Source organism: Microtus oregoni, unplaced genomic scaffold (genome assembly GCF_018167655.1).
Source record: "Microtus oregoni isolate MIOR12 unplaced genomic scaffold, Mior012 000060F_ref0000265, whole genome shotgun sequence".
Lineage (NCBI taxonomy): Eukaryota > Metazoa > Chordata > Mammalia > Rodentia > Cricetidae > Microtus > Microtus oregoni.
The window spans coordinates 8,749,382-8,768,563 of record NW_024543870.1 but is presented as its reverse complement, the minus strand read 5'-3'; the positions used below and the strand labels follow the sequence as shown (position 1 = coordinate 8,768,563).

General features: G+C 37.9%; 1 pseudogene; it reads left to right on the top strand.

Annotated features, from left to right (window-relative positions):
• The first annotated feature begins 16,617 nt into the window (after window positions 1-16,617).
• LOC121439361 lies at window positions 16,618-17,456 on the top strand (annotated as a pseudogene).
• Window positions 17,457-19,182: the final 1,726 nt, after the last annotated feature.

The window sequence follows — 19,182 nt, the reverse complement described above, 5'->3', positions numbered from 1 at the left end:
GGAAAGTTCATCGCACTAAGTGCCCACTTAAAGAAAACAGAGAAAGCTCATATTGAAGACTTAACAGCCCACCTGAAAGCTCTAGAAAAAAAAGAAGCAGACTCACATAGAAGGAGTAGAAGATTGGAAATAATCAAACTGAGGGCTGAAATCAACAAAATAGAAACACAGAAAACAATCCAAAGAATCAATGAAACAAAAAGCTAGTTCCTGGAGAAAATCAAAGATTGATAAACCCCTATCCAAACTAATCAAACAGCAGAGAGAGAATATGCAAATTAATAAGATCAGAAATGAAAAGGAGGACATAACCACAGACACAGAAGAAATTCAGAGAATCATCAGATCTTATTACAAAAGCCTGTATAACACGAAACTGGAAAATGTAAAAGAAATGGACACTTTTTTAGATAAATACCATATACCAAAGTTACACCAGGACCAGGTGAACAATCTAAGCAGACCTGTTGGTCGCGAAGAATTAGAAGCTGTTATCAAAAACCTCCCTACCAAAAATAGCCCAGGACCAGATGGTTTCAATGCGGAATTCTACCAGAACTTCCAAGAAGAGCTTATACCTATACTCCTTAATGTATTCCACAATATAGAAACAGAAGGGTCATTACCTAATTCCTTTTATGAAGCTACAGTTACTCTGATACCAAAACCACACAAAGACTCAACCAGGAAAGAGAACTACAGGCCAATCTCACTCATGAACATCGACGCAAAAATCCTCAACAAAATACTGGCAAACCGAATCCAAGAACACATCCGAAATATTATCCATTATGATCAAGTAGGCTTCATTCCTGAGATGCAGGGCTGGTTCAACATACGAAAATCTATCAATGTAATCCAGCATATAAATAAACTGAAAGAAAATAACCATATGATCATCTCATTAGATGCTGAAAAAGCATTTGACAAAATTCAACATCCATTTATGTTAAAAGTCTTGGAGAGATTAGGGATACAAGGGTCATACCTAAATATAATAAAAGCTATATACAGCAAGCTGACAGCTAACATCAAATTAAACGGAGAGAAACTCAAAGCCATCCCGCTTAACTCAGGAACACGACAAGGATGTCCACTCTCGCCATACCTCTTCAATATAGTACTTGAAGTTCTAGCAATAGCAATAAGACAACATAATGGGATCAAGGGGATTCGAATTGGAAAGGAAGAAGTTAAACTTTCGTTATTCGCAGATGATATGATAGTGTACTTAAGCGACCCCCAAAACTCCACCAAAGAACTTTTACAGCTGATAAACAGCTTTAGTAATGTGGCAGGATACAAGATCAACTCCAAAAAATCAGTCGCCCTCTTATACACAAAGGATAGGGAAGCAGAGAGGGAAATCAGAGAAGCTTCACCATTCACGATAGCCACAAACAGCATAATATATCTTGGGGTAAATCTAACCAAGGAAGTGAAAGATCTATTTGACAAGAACTTTAAGGCATTGAAGAAAGAAATTGAAGAGGATACCAAAAAATGGATGGATCTAACTTGCTCTTGGATTGGGAGGATCAACATAGTAAAAATGGCAATTCTACCTAAGGCAATTTATAGATTCAATGCAATCCCCATCAAGATCCCATCAAAATTCTTCACAGATCTGGAGAGGACAATAATCAACTTTATATAGAAAAACAAAAAACCCAGGATAGCCAAAACAATCCTATACAATAAATGATCTTCTGGAGGCATTACCATCCCTGACTTCAAACTCTATTACAGAGCTACAGTAATGAAAACAGTGTGGTACTGGCATAAAAACAGAGAAGTCGACCAATGGAATCGTATAGAAGACCCGGATTTTAACCCACAAACCTATGAACACCTCATTTTTGATAAAGGAGCTAAAAGTATACAATGGAAGAAAGAAAGCATCTTCAACAAATGGTGCTGGCACAACTGGATGTCAACCTGTAGAAGAATGAAAATAGACCCACATCTTTCACCGTACACAAAACTCGAAATGGATTAAAGACCTCAATATCAGCCCGAACACACTGAACCTGATAGAAGAGAAAGTGGGAAATACCCTACAACAGATGGGCACAGGAGATCGCTTCCTATGTTTAACCCGAGAAGCACAGACATTAAGGGCAACATTGAATAAATGGGACCTACTAAAACTGAGAAGCTTCTGCAAAGCAAAGGACACTGTCACTAAGACAAAAAGGCAACCTACTGACTGGGAGAATATCTTCACCAACCCCACAACAGACAAAGGTCTGATCTCCAAAATATATAGAGAACTCAAGAAACTAGACTTTAAAATGCTAATTAACCCAATTAAAAAATGGGGCACTGATCTGAACAGAGAATTCTCAACAGAAGAAGTTCAAATGGCCAAAAGACACTTAAGGTCATGCTCAACTTCCTTAGCAATCAGGGAAATGCAAATCAAAACAACTTTGAGATATCATCTTACACCTGTGAGAATGGCTAAAGTCAAAAACACCAAGGATAACCTTTGCTGGAGAGGCTGTGGAGGAAGGGGTACCCTCATCCATTGCTGGTGGGAATGCAATCTTTTGCAACCACTATGGAAGTCAGTGTTTCGGTTTCTCAGGAAATTCGGGATCAACCTACCCCTGGACCCAGGAATACCACTCTTGGGAATATACCCAAGAGATGCCCTATCATATGACAAAAGCATTTGTTCAACTATGTTCATAGCAGTATTATTTGTAATAGCCAGAACCTGGAAACAACCTAGATGCCCTTCAATGGAAGAATGGATGAAGAAAGTATGGAATATCAACACATTAGAGTACTACGCTGCGGTAAAAAATAATGACTTCTCGAATTTTGCATGCAAATGGATGGAAAAAGAAAACACTATCCTGAGTGACGTATCCCAGATCCAAAAAGATGAACATGGGATGTAAACACTCATAATTGGTTTCTAGCCATAAATAAGGGTCACGGAGTCTACAATAGGTGAATCTAAAGAAGCTAAGTAAGAAGGGGAAAAACATATAGTTATCCTCTTGGCAAAGGGAAGTAGACAAAATTGCCAGGGAGAAAATTGGGATCTTGGGGGTGGGGTGGGATGGGGGTAAGGGGAGATGGGGAGAGAAAAGTTAGAAGGGAAGGAGGTCGGGCCTTGGGAAAACAGGAGGATTGGGATAAAGGAATGTTGGACAGGGGAGAACGGAACCACAATTCTTAGTTAAGGGAGCCACTTTAGGGTTGGCAAGAGACCTGACCCTAGAGGGGCTCCCAGGTGCCCAGGCTGAGGTCCCCAGTTAGTTCCTTGGGCAGTTGAGGATAGGGAACATGAAATGACCCTATCCTAGAGCAATACTGACGAATACCTTGCATATCATCATAGAACCTTCATCTGGTGATGGATGGAGATAGAGACAGAGACCCACACTGGAGCACTGGATTGAGCTCCCAAGGTCCCAATGAGGAGCAGAAGGAGGGAGAACATGAGCAAAGAAGTCGGGACCACGAGGGATGCACCCACCCACTGAGACAGTGGAGCTGATCTATTGGGAGCTCACCAAGGCCAGCTGGACTGTGACCGAAAAAGCATGGGATAAAACTGGACTCTCTGAACATGGCGAACAATGAGGGCTGATGAGACGCAAAGGACAGTGGCAGGGGGTTTGATCCTACGTAATGTGATGGCTTGGTGGGAGCCTAGCCAGTTTCGATGTTCACCTTGCTAGATATGGACAGAGGTGGGAGGTCCTAGGTCTTACCACAGGGCAGAAAACCCTGACTGCTCTTTGGACTGGAGAGGGAGGGGGAAAGGAGTGGGGGGAGGGGGAGAAAGGTGGGAGGAGGGGGCGTAGGGTGGGAGGAGGGGGAGGGAAATGGGAGGCTGGGAGGAGGTGGAAACTTGTTTTTTTGTTTTTTTTTTCTTCTTTTCTCAATAAAAAAAATAAATAAAAAAAAGAAAAGTTGTTTGTTCATAAATAGACAACACTCAAAAATATTATACTGTGTGACATAATCCAAACCCAGAAAGAAAACACCCATATTTTACAACACTTTTTGTTGTTAGCTTTCTTTTGAATAGTAAAATTTTATCATTTTAAAATGTCATATCTATTATAAAGATATTGAGCCTGATCTGTTTGATAAGAATATAGCAAAAAAACCATGGTGATTATTTGTTTGATATTATATATAATATATACAATCATATTATACATATAATATATTATATATATTTAATTAGCTGAACAGTGATGACACACGCTTTTTATTCCAGCATTCAGGAGAGAGTTCTGGGCCAGTCTGGTCTACTGAGCACATTCCAGGACAGGCTCCAAAGGTGCAGAGAAACACAGTCTCAAAATCTCACCCCCCAAAAAAGAATATATATATATATATATATATATAATATTTTTAATCAAACTACAGATGTGTCTACTTGATGCATTACTCTCTCCCATATAAAAATAGAATGGTATAGACAGAGGTAGACCCTTCATATATATAATATATACATGAGTTATTTAGTGATTTTATATTATTGGGTTTATATTATGTTATTTTCAATGTGTTTCTTTCATCAAAAGTATACAATGTAAGAGGAAGGGGAAAGTGGAGGAAATATTGATCGATGTGTACATTATAGTTAGATAGAAGCAAGAAGCTCTGGTATGCAACATGACACAGCAGGGTAACTATATATAACAGTAATGAAATGTCTGTCAAAATCTAGAAAATAATATATTGAATGTTTCATATAAAAGTGACAACCACTAAAGGAATAGATTTGTTTAACTTATTTATGACTTCTGAATGTATATACGTAATTGGCATAATATCATGTATATATTCTATGGTTTATGTATGAGTAAGATTATTTAAGAAAACAAAAAGATTATTTATTAGAAATGAAAAGAAAATTTTATTATCATATGTCAATAATAATTTAATTAGGTTATTAGATTTAGTTTGCTGAGGCTGAGAAACACAGACTTTACTATTAGTAAAATTATTATATAAACCACAAAATTGCAAAATAGAGGAAATTAGAGTAGAAATATATAAAAGCAATTATAGATTTTAATGAAATACTTTTTGTCTCTTTACTTTCGTTTGCTCTTAGGGATCCATTTTTCTCTAACTGGAATTTTTTTCTTTTCTATCTTCACTTTAAAGTATTTGTTTAATATACTCCTATCTTAACCATGTCAGATTATATTTCTAATTCACTCAATCTTGTGTATATTGCTTGAAAAGTTTCATAACTTTGTTAATATGAAAGATCACAGCTAACAGTAAATAGTCATAAAGAACATACATAAAATACATAGATTACAACAGACTTCATTTTCATTGCTTACTGTCATTTATGAGTAATTATTTGTCTCAATAAATGAGACCATCATGATGAAGCAAGGAGTCCCAAGAACATGATCAATCTGAAACAAATAGGACACATAAAGGATGCAGAACTACTGTGCAAACAGCAAAATAATGAGTAACTAAGATTATATTTAACAACTTTCCAAGCAGTTTGCCGAAGTCCCTCTGGGCTTCAGTTAAAGGTATCACAAGGAGGCTCCATAGCTGTCGGTCTAGAGTTCATGAGTTCCCATGAGCTTGCTTTGGCTGTCTCTGTATATTCCTACACCACGATCTTGACTTCCCTTGTTCATATATTCCCTCCTCTTTCTCTTCAATTGGATTCCCATAGTTCAGCATGGTGCTTGGTTGTGGGTCTCTGCCTCTGGTTCCATTATGAAATTTGCAGACAAATGGATGGAACTAGAAAAACCATTCTGAGTGACATAACCCAGACTCAGAAAGATGAACACAGTATGTACTCACTCATGAGTGGATTTTAGACCTAAAGGAAAGGGTAACCAGACTACAATCCACAGCTCCAGAGAAGCTAGGTACCAAGGAAGACCCTAAAAGGAACACATAGATCGTCCTAGAAAAGGGAATTAGATAAGATCTCCTGTGTAAACTGGGGCAAGGGGACAGTAAAGGTGAGGAAATGGGAAATGAGAACATGAGGGAACAGGAAGATGGAGGGGGGAGAGGGACAGAGTCAGAGAGCAATGAAAAGATCTTTAGTAGAGAGCCACTATGGGGCAGAAACCAGGTGCTAAGGAAATTTCCAAGAATCTACAAGGATGATCCCAGCTAAGACTCCTAAAAATAGTGGAGTGGGTGTCCGAACTGGCCTTGCCCTGTAATAATATTGGTGAATACACCAACTGATGACATCATAGGGTAACTGATGGAACAAAATGCAGAGATCCGCAAACAAGTTTTTCATTTTTCAAGGGAATGAAGTCATTTTAAAAAGAGTTGGTGTGCATATGAGTGATTCCAGAAAAGTTATTTTTGTTTATTATTTTTTAAAGATATATTCTATTTGCTTTCATTAATTCTGGCATGTATTATTATTACTTTAGTTCCTATGAATGTTGTTTTGCCTACATTTTTTCTCTACTTTAATAGTGTTCTCTTTAGCTTCAGCTTATATCAATAGTGTAATAATTATGAGTTTTAATTTTTTTCTCCTGCATTTTTCTGAATTGTTTGCTGCATATAAATACTCCACTTTATCTCTTTAAGAATTGTTTTAAATGTCTTATTTTAATTTTTAGAAATTTAATTTAAGTTGACATTGGGATATTTCTTGTTACCTTCAATACCCAAGCTGTCATAATGTTGATCATAAAGTTTCCTCTATTTCTTTATAATTTCCATGGCTATACGTCCATTGTCCCTCTCTTCCACTCTGTCGCTGTGTTATAAACCTTAACTCTCAATATCCAATATTATAATTTCAGTTCTAAAATCTGTTTTGAGTCATCATTAGCTATGCTATTTATTTGTTTAAATTACTGAACGTTTACTCATTCTGTTCTATTTTCCTTCTAATTCATTCAACACGTTTGAAATAATTGCTATGTCTAATTGCGAACTATAGCATCTGGATCAATCCTAATTTGGCTTCTCTCAGCCGTTTTCCCTCTCGTTATAAATTAGACATTAGCTATTACTCACATGTGCAATTTTATTTTCAAAAAGTTGGAATAAAATATTTTATTATTTTTTAAGAAAGAGAATTTGGTAAGTACTATTTTTCATGAGAGTACCAATTCTTTTCTTTTGTTCAGCAGATCCTAAGGATGTTGATCCTTCTCATCATTGGGGAGCTGCTGTATTGGGGATGTGCTCAATTAAATAAGCTGAGGTTTGCACTGGGTCCTCTGGGGGAATCCTATAGTATGTGTTTTATAGAACTCTCATGGAAGCAGAATTTTTGTGTCTGAACTGGAAATGTGATAGAGAGCTCCAGTTCCTTAAGAAAACATCCCAGCCCACTGTAAAGTACTATTCTGTTCAGGAAAAAAAAAAAGATGCCTTTGAGGTACACAAAGCACAAATCCACTATGCTATCCTGTGTGTGTGTGCTTGGGTGTGTGTGTGTTGTGTGCATGTAGTATGTGTGTGTTTCTGTGGTGTGTTTTGGGTGTGTATGTGTATGTTTATGAGTGAGTGTCTGTGTGTATGATTGTCTGTAGGGTGTGTGTGCATGTGTGTGGGGGGTTGTGTGTGTTACGGTGTCTGTATTATTTCAAAAGAGGCAAGGCACCATTTATGTCACCAGAGTATCAGATAAAAGAGATTTTTCCTGTGAAAGTTTAAGGTAGCATTTTTTATAAAGAACAAATAAAAGCTGCCAAATGTGTGCATGCACACCTCTCTTTGTGTGCCTGTGGAGACCAGAGATCAGTGTCGTCTGTCTTTTTCTGTCACTCTCCAGTCTTGCTTTTTGATACAGAGTCTCTTATTGAACCTGGAAATCATGAATTCAACCAGACTGGCTGGTGTCTCTGTAGCATTTTATTTCATTTTAAGTTTGAATACAACAATTCTCAAGATTCATTCTTTTTCACAATTTTTAAAAATGTATTTGGCTTTAACACAGAGGTGTCGTTCTATTTATACTATTTCTGAATTTTGAAAAGTCTTGGATTATAGTAGCCTTCTTGGAATTGTAACTGTATATGTAACAATTATTTATATCATTTAATATGTATTTAAATTTGTTGCCAGGAGGTGGTGGTGTACACCTTTAATCCTAGCACTCAGGAGGCAGAGGCAGGTGGATCTCTGTAATTTCAAGGCCAGCCTGGTATACAAGAGCAGGTTCCAGGACAGGCTCCAAAGCTACAGAGAAACCCTGTATTGAAAATACCAAAACAATGTAAATAGGTTATACCATTCCTCATATAAATTATTTTTAATCATTAAAATTATTACCTTTGATAGTTCAAGTATTTCCAACAGAGTCAGAAATAGGTTTCATGCAAAACAGTACCAATTAAAATTTCTTTAGTGTTAGAGACAAACATTTTTAGTTGGAGCAATAGATGAGTCAAAAGCCTCAAATGGCTTTCAGGACTGGGTCAAGATTTGATGTACATTCCCAAGTGCATTTCAAGTTGACTTACTACAGATTGTTATAGCTAGTCAATGTGACTGTGATACCTAGGTAACAAAGACATGGAGCTTAGTTCCCCTGAAAAACCATGTTGTGTTTTACATGTGCGTTGACTGCAAATCTGTTACATTGACACTTACCACCTGTGGTCTAACTGTCTAATTGTGCCTGTGATCTAACCCAAGTTCATATGGGGTCTAACCCCACCTGTTGTCTAACCCCAACTGGGGTCTAATCTTGCCTGTGTTTTAACTCCACCTGTGATCTAACCCAACCCCATCTGAGGTCTAACCCCACCTGAAGTCTAATCCCACCTGGGATCTAACCCGACCTAGGATCTAACCCCACCTGTGGTCTAACTCCACCTGGAGTCCAACCCTGCCTGTGGTCTAAACCTGCTTGTGGTCTAACTAATGTTGCAGGGAGACCGCTTGTTTGTCCCGGACACTCAGAACTGAAATACACAGAAACTATATTAATTAAATCACTGCTTAGCCAATTAGCTCTAGATTTTTATTGGTTAGCTCTTACATCTTAATTTAACCCATTTCTATTAATCTGTGTATCGCCATGTGGTAGTGGCTTACCGCGTCAAATTCCCAGCATCTGTCTCCAACGGATCCATGGCATCTCCTTGACTCTGCTTTCTTTCTCCAAGAATTCAGTCTGGCTTCTCCACCTACCTAAGTTGTGCCCCATCAGGCCAAGTCAGTTTATTTATTCATTAACCAATACAAGCAACACACAGAGGGGACTCCCACAACAAACTAAATTTGTCCAATTTCCCCATTTTGATTTTGTTCATTTTAGCTGCCACTTGCCCTAAATTTCCCATTTTTAGCATGTTAATTTCTCTGGAGCTTGAACAGGACATTGAACAGCAATGCAATTACCTGGACCCATTCCACTCTCATTTGCTCCTGTGAGATAATTTTGCTATTTCCATTCTAGCTTGTTTCCATTTTATATATTCTTTTCCCTTTTGATGAAATACTACTTGAATTTACTGCCTGGATTGTGCAGTTAACCCGTTCTTTGAACCATGGGCCTTACCACCTGAAAAATTACATATATGTCAATTGTATTTTTTTTCAATCTCCTTGGATATATTGTATTGTCATAAATTGAATTTACTACTAGTCATGTACCACTCCTATTCAATCCTAATATTATTTTTCTCATTTCAGCAACCCTCATTAAACTTGAGATTTATCACAATTCACTGGAAGTCTGCATAAAGGACTGAGACTGCACTTGGCTAGAATTCATTGCCATGGTTTTGTTTGTTGGACGGATTTTAAAACAGAGAATGAAGAATGATTAAAAAAATCAAGTATTAAAACACTTTGATAAACAAAAAATTATTACCTTAAGTAGGAAATGGAAAATTGCTAAGGAGCCAAAGACTTAAAAGGAAAAAAAATATCACACAGTTCCTGAGATCGCTTCTCAACTCTGTCATATAAGATTTAACTATTTGATGGCTTTTATCTATAGACAAAATGCTACTTTATAGTTTGTCAGAAAAAGCCTCCTGCTCTGGTTCTCTGGTGACATAAATGGACCTTTTCTGAAATTCAGTCCTTCTGCTGAAATAACACATCATACTTCAAATACCTATTTGGTTCATATTTAATTATGCACACCTTTAAATTTCACCAGAAAGAAAAGATTGCTTTAAAGACAGTTAAGGCTTGATTCATTAAGAAAAACTAATTACCCTGTTAATTCTTTGGGGTTATTCTCCTGGTACATGAATAAAATCAGAAGTGAATTGCTTATTAAAACCTATGATTTGGAGATATTTAAAGGTTTTCAAATCTGAATCTTAGAAACATGTGCTTCTTCCACCCATCATTTAAGATACGAATATTTGACACTAAACCCAGTAAAGAATAACCTCAATCATAGGTATCAGTTCCATAGGAACAGTGTAACAGCCAGGTAATGAGCACACCTATACTTCAGCTGTTTGCTTTGAATTAGAAACATTTCAACATGCAAGAAATTTAACACAAGAAACAAATAACTCAAACAAAAAACACAATTATATCCCTGTGAGAGGAGGTTACATCATTGGTAGGGGTGAGAATATCCTTGTAACATTTGTCTTTTTGCAGAACTTACGCAGTATTTTCCAGACACAACTGTTATCTTTCATCTATGTTTTGTATAGCTCCGTGTTTTGATTTAGCTTGCACAAACATTATTTATTTTGATTAATACATTTTGGCCATCACTAGACACATAGGCAGTCCCAAAAAAATTGCCAAAGTGGGTGTAGCTGTGAGTGTTGGAAGACTAAGAAGTACTAGGAAGACACAAAATGGAGTCAGAACAAGATGGCAGCCTCTTGGTCACTTCATTGCACCAACTCCCAATTGGTGAACCAGAGTTTCACTGAGCTTACTGACAGGAATATGGATGAGGAGTTACTTACAGGAGAAAGACTGCTGAATTACCAAGAGCCCTCCTCAGCAAGGGTAATAGATGACAAAAACTGGAACCATGGACTACCACGCACATCATACAGTGTAGTAAATTTTGTTTTTGCTTGTTCCTTTGCTTGGTTGGTAAGTTTTTGTCTAACTAGTTAACTATTTGTTTGATACATAGAAGATAAAATATAACATGTACTGAGGTAAAACTGTTCCACAAGATAGTCAGGGATGGGCACTGGGGAGAGAATGGAACATTGTGGAGTCTGTTTGTAATGCTGCCAGTAGGACCACAAGGATGCTCCGTAAAACCCCTGCCTTGATCCTTATCTGGTGGCAACTGGCTTGAATGTGGGGCCTAAGTTCTGGGAAAACTCTTACAGAGGACATCATAAAAGTCGAAATAGCTTTACCTTGAGGTTGAGATGGATAAGCATCAAGACCTGGGTTCTTCTCATTAAACTAGAGAAAAAGGAAGATATGTATTTCATGACCCATATCGTGGAAGGAAACAAACAACACTGAATGTTGTCTTCTGCCTCCACATCCACCCTCAGATTTACATAGATAGACAAACGAATATGTAAATAACATACAACTTACAATCCCCAAATAAAACTAACAAATTAAAATTAGATATTATTTTATATAAAATGTGACGAAGGGTGGAGGCTTTGTATCAACTTTGATTAGCAACTCCAAAGACAACATCAGCACAGTTCAAAAGAGGAAGGGAGCACATGTTCAGAACTCATTAGTCACGTGTTGCAAGTTGCCATAGGAAACAGAAATTGCAAGGCACTTCTAACTGTCTATAAGCTCAGAGCACGTAGGAAGAGTGAAATCTGTTATCCTTGGGAGATCCCTATTCCCAACAGGTGTAGATGCTGCCTTCAAGGGCTGCAGATGTAAAAAGAAGAAAAAAGTGAAATAGTAGGTTTGCAGGGGATACTGGTGCTGTGATCCTGACTTCTATGCCTCTGAGGACAATGTTTCTCACTGTTTGTTTTCATCAATAGCTTCAATAAACATATATCACTATGTCCACTATATTTTTCTTAAATTTTTGTTTATATTTTACTGTGATAGTTTTCAGATCCTGTTTTGCCCATTTAAGAAATAGGTTAGCTTACAGTATTATTATTTCTGACAACTTCAGTTTTGAAACTCATATCTGAAAGAGAGAACTCAAAGTAATACTCCTGTTTTATAGTAAGCTAGTTGCAGCAAGGGTGGTTTATATAACCAATCTCTGAGACACAACAAACATAAGAAGCTTACCATTGTGACTATCCAGGATTATCATAGTACATATGATAAACATATTTTGAGAAAATAATTTTAAGGAGTTTTTATTAATATGTGTAGCAAACATTTTATTAGGGATGAAGAATTATTTCCTCAGAGAGGACTATTCAAAAAGTTGCATGTACTTCATTTGTTTAGGTTACCTTTTAAACTTCTAAAGAGCCTAGAGAGTAGCTTGCTTCAAATATGGCCAGATTTCTACACAGTTCTAAGTAGTATTATACATATGAATATTTATGTACGTTTAAATCCACTATGCATACAATGGTAAAATTGAAAATAGGGAAAAGCATTGCATTAATATAGATTAAATTTGTAAAACTGTTTCAATCTACTATATAAATGGGCAAAATGGTACAGAGTGAATATGAAAAAATGCAAGTTCATTCTATGAACGTCATTCAAGACTGAATCAATATTAATGCATTGTACAAAGTCATGAAGCTTATAATTCATAAATAATAAATTAAAATAAAATTTAGCAAATGCTTTTAAAATGAATTTTAATATGTAAAGCACTTCCAAATCAATTATCTTTAGTGATATCCAGCTAGCTAAGAATTTTTTTCACAGACCTGTAGCTTAATACAATGGGTTCAAATGAATAATGTAATCACATTCTACAAAGGGAACACTCGACCAAATAGAACCACCACAAGTTATTCCTGGGGAATCTAGGAAAAAGAACTGGATGCTTTAAAAATAAATTTAAAGAATCATAAATTTAAATGAAGGAGATAGACTATTAATTTTCATGAATAACAAGTGATCTTGCTAAAACATTAATGCATTGTCACTCCTGTGTAAGACGTTTTTGACTCCCTAGCAAAGCATAGGTTTTTAACCACCTATACATCAAAAAGATTAGCAGGTTTGAGAAATGTACTTTTTGAATTGTATGGGACACATTGTGAGCTGACATGTACTTAGCAATGAGAAAGCTATTTAAGTCGTAATATATAGGAAAGGGGAAATACAATAAAATACCAGGAACTACAATCTTGTCCCCAGTAATACATAGGAATTAAGCTCCCCAGCAATTCTAATAATTTCCTCATGGTTTGTAAATGGAACAATTGGTGACAATTTTTAAAAGCTATAAATGGCAGTTGGTGAGTAGATGCAGTTACAAGATAGTCGGGGAATAAGATGGCAAGTATCAGATGGGTTATGAGTCAAGAAGTTGAAGGGGCAATTATAATTCTACTTAAAATAAGTCTTTATAATATTAAGTATTTATTTTTTGTAATGATGGTTTCTCATTTTCTGTTGCTAAGTGGAATTAGTCTCCATTAACAAAAAGTTCATCACAGTGCATAACCATTTAGAATGCTGTCTGTGATTTTAAATGTGTCTCTAGTAGTGTCTATAAACCCAGATACTAAACTATAATTTAACAGACACTGGAAGACAGAAAAAGTAAATATTTTTATTACATTTGTCTTTACATAAAAATTTTAAATGTGTCATTTGGATGCAATTATTGATTAAAGATAAACTGTGAGTGTTATTATTTATATTGCTAAGATATTAGTTTGTCCTGTGCTTGTCTTATGTCCTGAATAGAACATAATAGAACAGTCACAGAAGCAAAATGGCAACTAGTTTAAACATGAAAGATGTGATACCGTGTGCATTACATTGTGAGCTACCTTCAGATTTGAAAACCTACTATTCTAGCAAGTTGAGAAATTTCAAGCAGTCAAAGAATCTAAGCAAACAGTCTAATAAATGCAGGCTGAGGCAGTTTCCATAACTAGGCTTTCAATTTCTAATCCATTCTTGGTGCTTGAAAATCTTTTAATCTCTTGGCAGTAATATAAATACAGGACTCTGACCTAATTGTTTCACTTAAATTTTGAGTAATATAACCACCTAAAGTTATGATGCAGCCAACTCTGGAAACAGTACTGAATAGTGTGGCTTTCATGTCTACTTTGCTATGTATATTTAGAGAACATTGACTGATGCCAGGAACTTTTCTAGAGACAGAAAATACAACATAGCCTAAACCACACTCCTTCCCTCGTGAAATTGAAATTCCAGTTTAGAGAAAAACAGTGTAGATAAGTGATAGAAATATTTATAAAGGTATAAAAAAGGTAAGGAATTCTTGGCATGGCTTTCAAAAAGAAGATTTTTAATAAGAAAATTATCAATAATGAGATCATGATCCATAAAGGAATTTGAAAGCCAAGGAGAAAGAGTACAAATGTTGGTGATAGCAGTGCATTTCCCCAATCTAAGGAATAGGAGGAGGTCTAGGTGGCTATTTAAGAGGGAGCAATAGGCACCCTACACATTGTAGCCCCAGCCATAACCTTAACTAGAAAAGCTCAAAATGTAACTGTTTGGACAAGGATGATAGTGGGTGAGAACTCATAATATTTTTAGTATAATTGAATGAGGGTTGACTGATGTTTTGAATTGGGATGTAAGTAAAAAATGACAGAAAAAGTTTAAAAACTTTTTTTAAACTAAAATAAGTTTAGTTCTAAATCATAGCCTATAAGAAAGATATTGCCCGTCTCTGAGGTGAAGAATGAAGTAGGAAGACTAGATGGATGGTAAAATAAGGGACATAGTTTTCCTTAGTGAATTCTTTTAGTATTGATCAAAATTAAGTGGATAAATTTGTCACTATAGGTACTTAGGAAAGTTCTAAAAATAAATGCATAATAGATATACTGTTGTTGGAGGCTGCTTATTCATACTGTCTTCCCAGAATAAACACACACACACACACACACGCACACACACAGAGAGAGAGAGAGAGAGAGAGAGAGAGAGAGAGAGAGAGAAACAATATTATTTAAATCACTGCTTGGACTATTAGCTTTTGCTTCTTATTGGCTAAGTCTTACATTAATTTAACCCATTTCTATTAATCTGTATATCACCCCGAGGGTGTAGCTTACTGGGTAAAATTCCCAGCATCTGTCTCTGGTGGCTCCATCGTGTCTCTCTGTCTCTGCCTTCTTTTCTCAGCATTCAGTCCAGTTTTCCCTGCCTAAGTTCTGCCCTATCAATAGGCCAAGGCAGTTTCTTTATTCATTAGCCAATAAAAGCAACACGTAGACAGAATGACCTTCCATACCAATATACAGTTTTAAAATTGATAGTGCACTGGGGTAGAGATTAATGTTAATAACCAAAATTCACTCATTTAATAGTGAACCAAGCCCATCACATTCCATATCCAGAAGGCAGAAGTAAGAGCAATTAGAAAAGTGAAAATAAAGCCAGTACGTGCAGTAGGATCAGAAACCAATTGCCATTGTTCTTGAGTTCTCAGTAGACCTCATTGTCCACTATGTTCAGCGAGTCCGGTTTTTTCCCAGGCTTTTTCAGACCCAGGCCAGCTGGCCTTGGTGAGTTCCCAATAGAACATTCCCATTGTCTCAGTGTGTGGATGCACCCCTTGTGGTCCTGAGTTCCTTGCTCGTGCTCTCTCTCCTTCTGCTCCTGATTTGGACCTTGAGATTTCTGTCCGGTGCTCCAAATTGGGTCTCTGTCTCTGTCTCCTTTCAGCGCCTGATGAAGGTTAATATTCAGGAGGATGCCTATATGTTTTACTTTGGGTTCTCCTTATTTAGCTTCTCTAGGATCACTAATTATAGGCTCAATGTCCTTTATTTATGGCTAGAAACCAAATATGAATGAGTACATCCCATGCCCCTCTTTTTGGGTCTGGCTTACCTCTCTCAGGATAGTGTTTTCTATTTCCGTCCATTTGTAGGAGCCTAGGCAGTTTGGATGCTCACCTTACTAGACCTGGATGGAGGTGGGGGTTCCTTGGACTTCCCACAGGGCAGGGAACCCTGATTGCTCTTGGGGCTGAGGAGGGAGGGGGACTTATTTGGGGGATGGGGAGGGAAATGGGAGGCGGTGGCGAGGAAGAGACAGAAATCTTTAATAAATAAATAAATTAAATTAAAAAAAAAGAAAAGTGGAAATAGAAGTACTAGAGACTTTGGAGAGTTTACAGAGAGCAGGCTTCCAGGAGAGAGTTAAGAGCTAGAGCAAAGAAAAAAATGGAGAGAGTGAATCTTCAAATTATGGTTGGTTTTGATAACACATGTACTCATGTGATTGTGTTAAGATCCATTCCTATGGCTAAATAGGAGAAGGTGTCTGATTGGAGTTGCTCGAGAAAGGATGGAGCTGTAGAAAGGAGAGATAACACAGTCAGAGGTATTTTAACTTGAACAACATTGTCCAAGCAGTATACATGGCATTAGGACAATCATTAGTGGACCCCAGCTTCTACACTCATGGAACTTATATTCTAATATGGAAAATATATAAAACACAAAAGTGGACATGTGTTTGTAAATTGAAACTGGGTGTTATGAAAAAGTGAGGAAATGAGGTGTTATAAAAATATCTGTTGTGGCTTTCTCTCTCCTCCAGCCCGGCAAGATGCCCAAGGGAAAGAAGGCCAAAGGGAAGAAGGTGGCCCTGGCCCCCGCCGTCGTGAAGAAGCAGGAGGCGAAGAAGATGGTGAATCCTTTGTTTGAGAAGAGGCCTAAGAACTTCGGCATTGGGCAGGACATCCAGCCCAAGAGAGATCTCACGCGCTTCGTCAAATGGCCCCGCTACATTAGGCTGCAGCGTCAGAGGGCCATCCTCCATAAGCAGCTTAAAGTTCCTCCTGCCATTAACCAGTTCACCCAGGCCCTGGACCGGCAAACAGCTACCCAGTTGCTTAAACTTGCCCACAAGTACAGGCCAGAGACCAAGCAGGAAAAGAAGCAGAGGCTGCTGGCCCGTGCTGAGAAGAAAGCTGCCAGCAAAGGGGATGTCCCGACTAAGAGACCACCTGTCCTTCGAGCGGGCATCAATACAGTCACCACTTTGGTAGAGAACAAGAAGGCTCAGCTGGTGGTGATTGCCCACGACGTAGACCCCATTGAGCTGGTGGTCTTCCTGCCTGCTCTGTGTCGCAAGATGGGGTCCCCTACTGCATCATCAAGGGAACGGCCAGGCTGGGGCGGCTGGTCCATAGGAAGACGTGCACCACTGTTGCCTTCACACAGGTTAACTCAGAAGACAAGGGTGCTCTGGCCGAGCTGGTGGAAGCTATTAGGACCAATTACAACGACAGATATGATGAGATCCGCCGCCACTGGGGAGGCAACGTCCTGGGCCCTAAATCTGTGGCTCGAATTGCCAAGCTGGAAAAGGCAAAGGCCAAAGAACTCGCCACTAAACTGGGTTAAATGTACTTCTGAGTTTTCTGTACATAAATATAATTAGAAAACTTCAAAAAAAAATCTGTTGTGAAGGAGTATAGAACCAGCTTTCTACGCTTTGAGAAAATAAGAGCCAGTGATGCCTAGGTAGACAACACGTATCAAGACATTGCAGTGTAAAGGGCTTAGGATAATGAAGAAGGTAGAGTGACTGATGTAGCAGGGGGACAAATTCTAGGTAAAGATGGAAAATAAGCAAAGCAAACAGTAAGGATGAAATTAATATTTTTGATAGAATGGAAAGCTACTGGACAGTGCCATGTGCAGGGAAAGGCACACTTTTGCCATTCTGTTAAGAAAACTATCAACTCCTATTTGAAGTACAAGAGTGGATGCAGGAAAACAAAATAAGTTGACTCTACATTGCCCAAGATTATAGTGAATTTCTCCAGGGTAGTACTAATTGAGGTAGAAAATAGTGGATGTGCTTCATATAGATTCAGATGGTAGAATCATTCAAGCAGAATCAAAGACATGAGTGATGAACTGAGGTAGGCATGAAAGACTAGTACTTTAAAGAGTTCGCTGGAGAGGTCACCAGAAATATGGGTTGATCACTGATGGAGAATGTAAGGTCCAAGAGGAGTTGTTTCATTGAGATACAAATTCAGAGCCGGGCAGTAATGGCACATGCCTTTAATTCCAGCACTCAGGAGAGAAGCAGAGGCAGCTGGATCTCTGTGGGCAAGACCAGCCTGGTCTACAAGAGCTAGTTCCAGGACAGGCTCCAAAGCTACAGAGAAATCCTGTCTCAAAAACACAAAAACAAACAAAAAATGCAAATTCAGTTTCATGCAATAGTGTGGGTGGTGTGGTGCAAGAGAAAAGCAATGATGAGGAAAAGAAATGGGGGAGTTGTTTGCCATGTAGGAGAGACACAATCTGGTATGCAAACAGATTGGTTGGTGGTTGGCCTTTCTGAAAAGCCTGCATGGTTTCCCCAAACAGGTAAAATGTTAGACCATGTGTACGCTACAATGAAAAGGTGGGACTAATGGGATGGCAGGATTTCCAAATTCTTTTCATCTGACTTTGCTCTCCTGTGAAACAGAAAAGAAGGATATCTGATAAGACTGAGCAAACAGTGGGGTTGAAAGTTAGAAGGCAGACAGACTTGAAAACTCTGGTGTGGTAGAAAAATCAATTGGCAAGGGAATTTTCGCTGTTCATTTGCATGCTACCTGGACTTAGTAACTGCAAAGTTTAAATTGGGAGATTTATCTCCATCAGCATTTCTTGGCTCAGAAGCAGGTCTAAGGTAGGATAATGGCTGTATTTCATTTGGGTTTAAAATTTGCCTAGTAAGAGGGATGGATAGTCAAGGGATCAAGTGAGTCATGGGGACACTGGAGAAGATCACATTGATGATAGACTATGGAGAGATTCTGAGGGAAAAGGGAGAAAACTCTTAAAATACGAATGAAGGAATTTGGGAGGCCCAAGCATTATCAGAAGCCAGTGAGTGCAAAACAGATAAAAAGATGCTTAGTCTTGAGTTGATGGGTTGTCTTCTAACAGGACTTAAAATGGAGACTGACTGAACAAGTGGTTACATAATTGCTTAAGGCCAAGTTGCTAAAAACAAATAATTTAGAAGTGGTTTCTTTAAGTGTCTGTGGCATTCATGCACAAGGGTTGTTCCGGGGTACATTTGTTACACATGGTACTGGTTCCGTAAGGACATTTTCATACAACTACCTAATATACTCTGAATATATTTCATCCT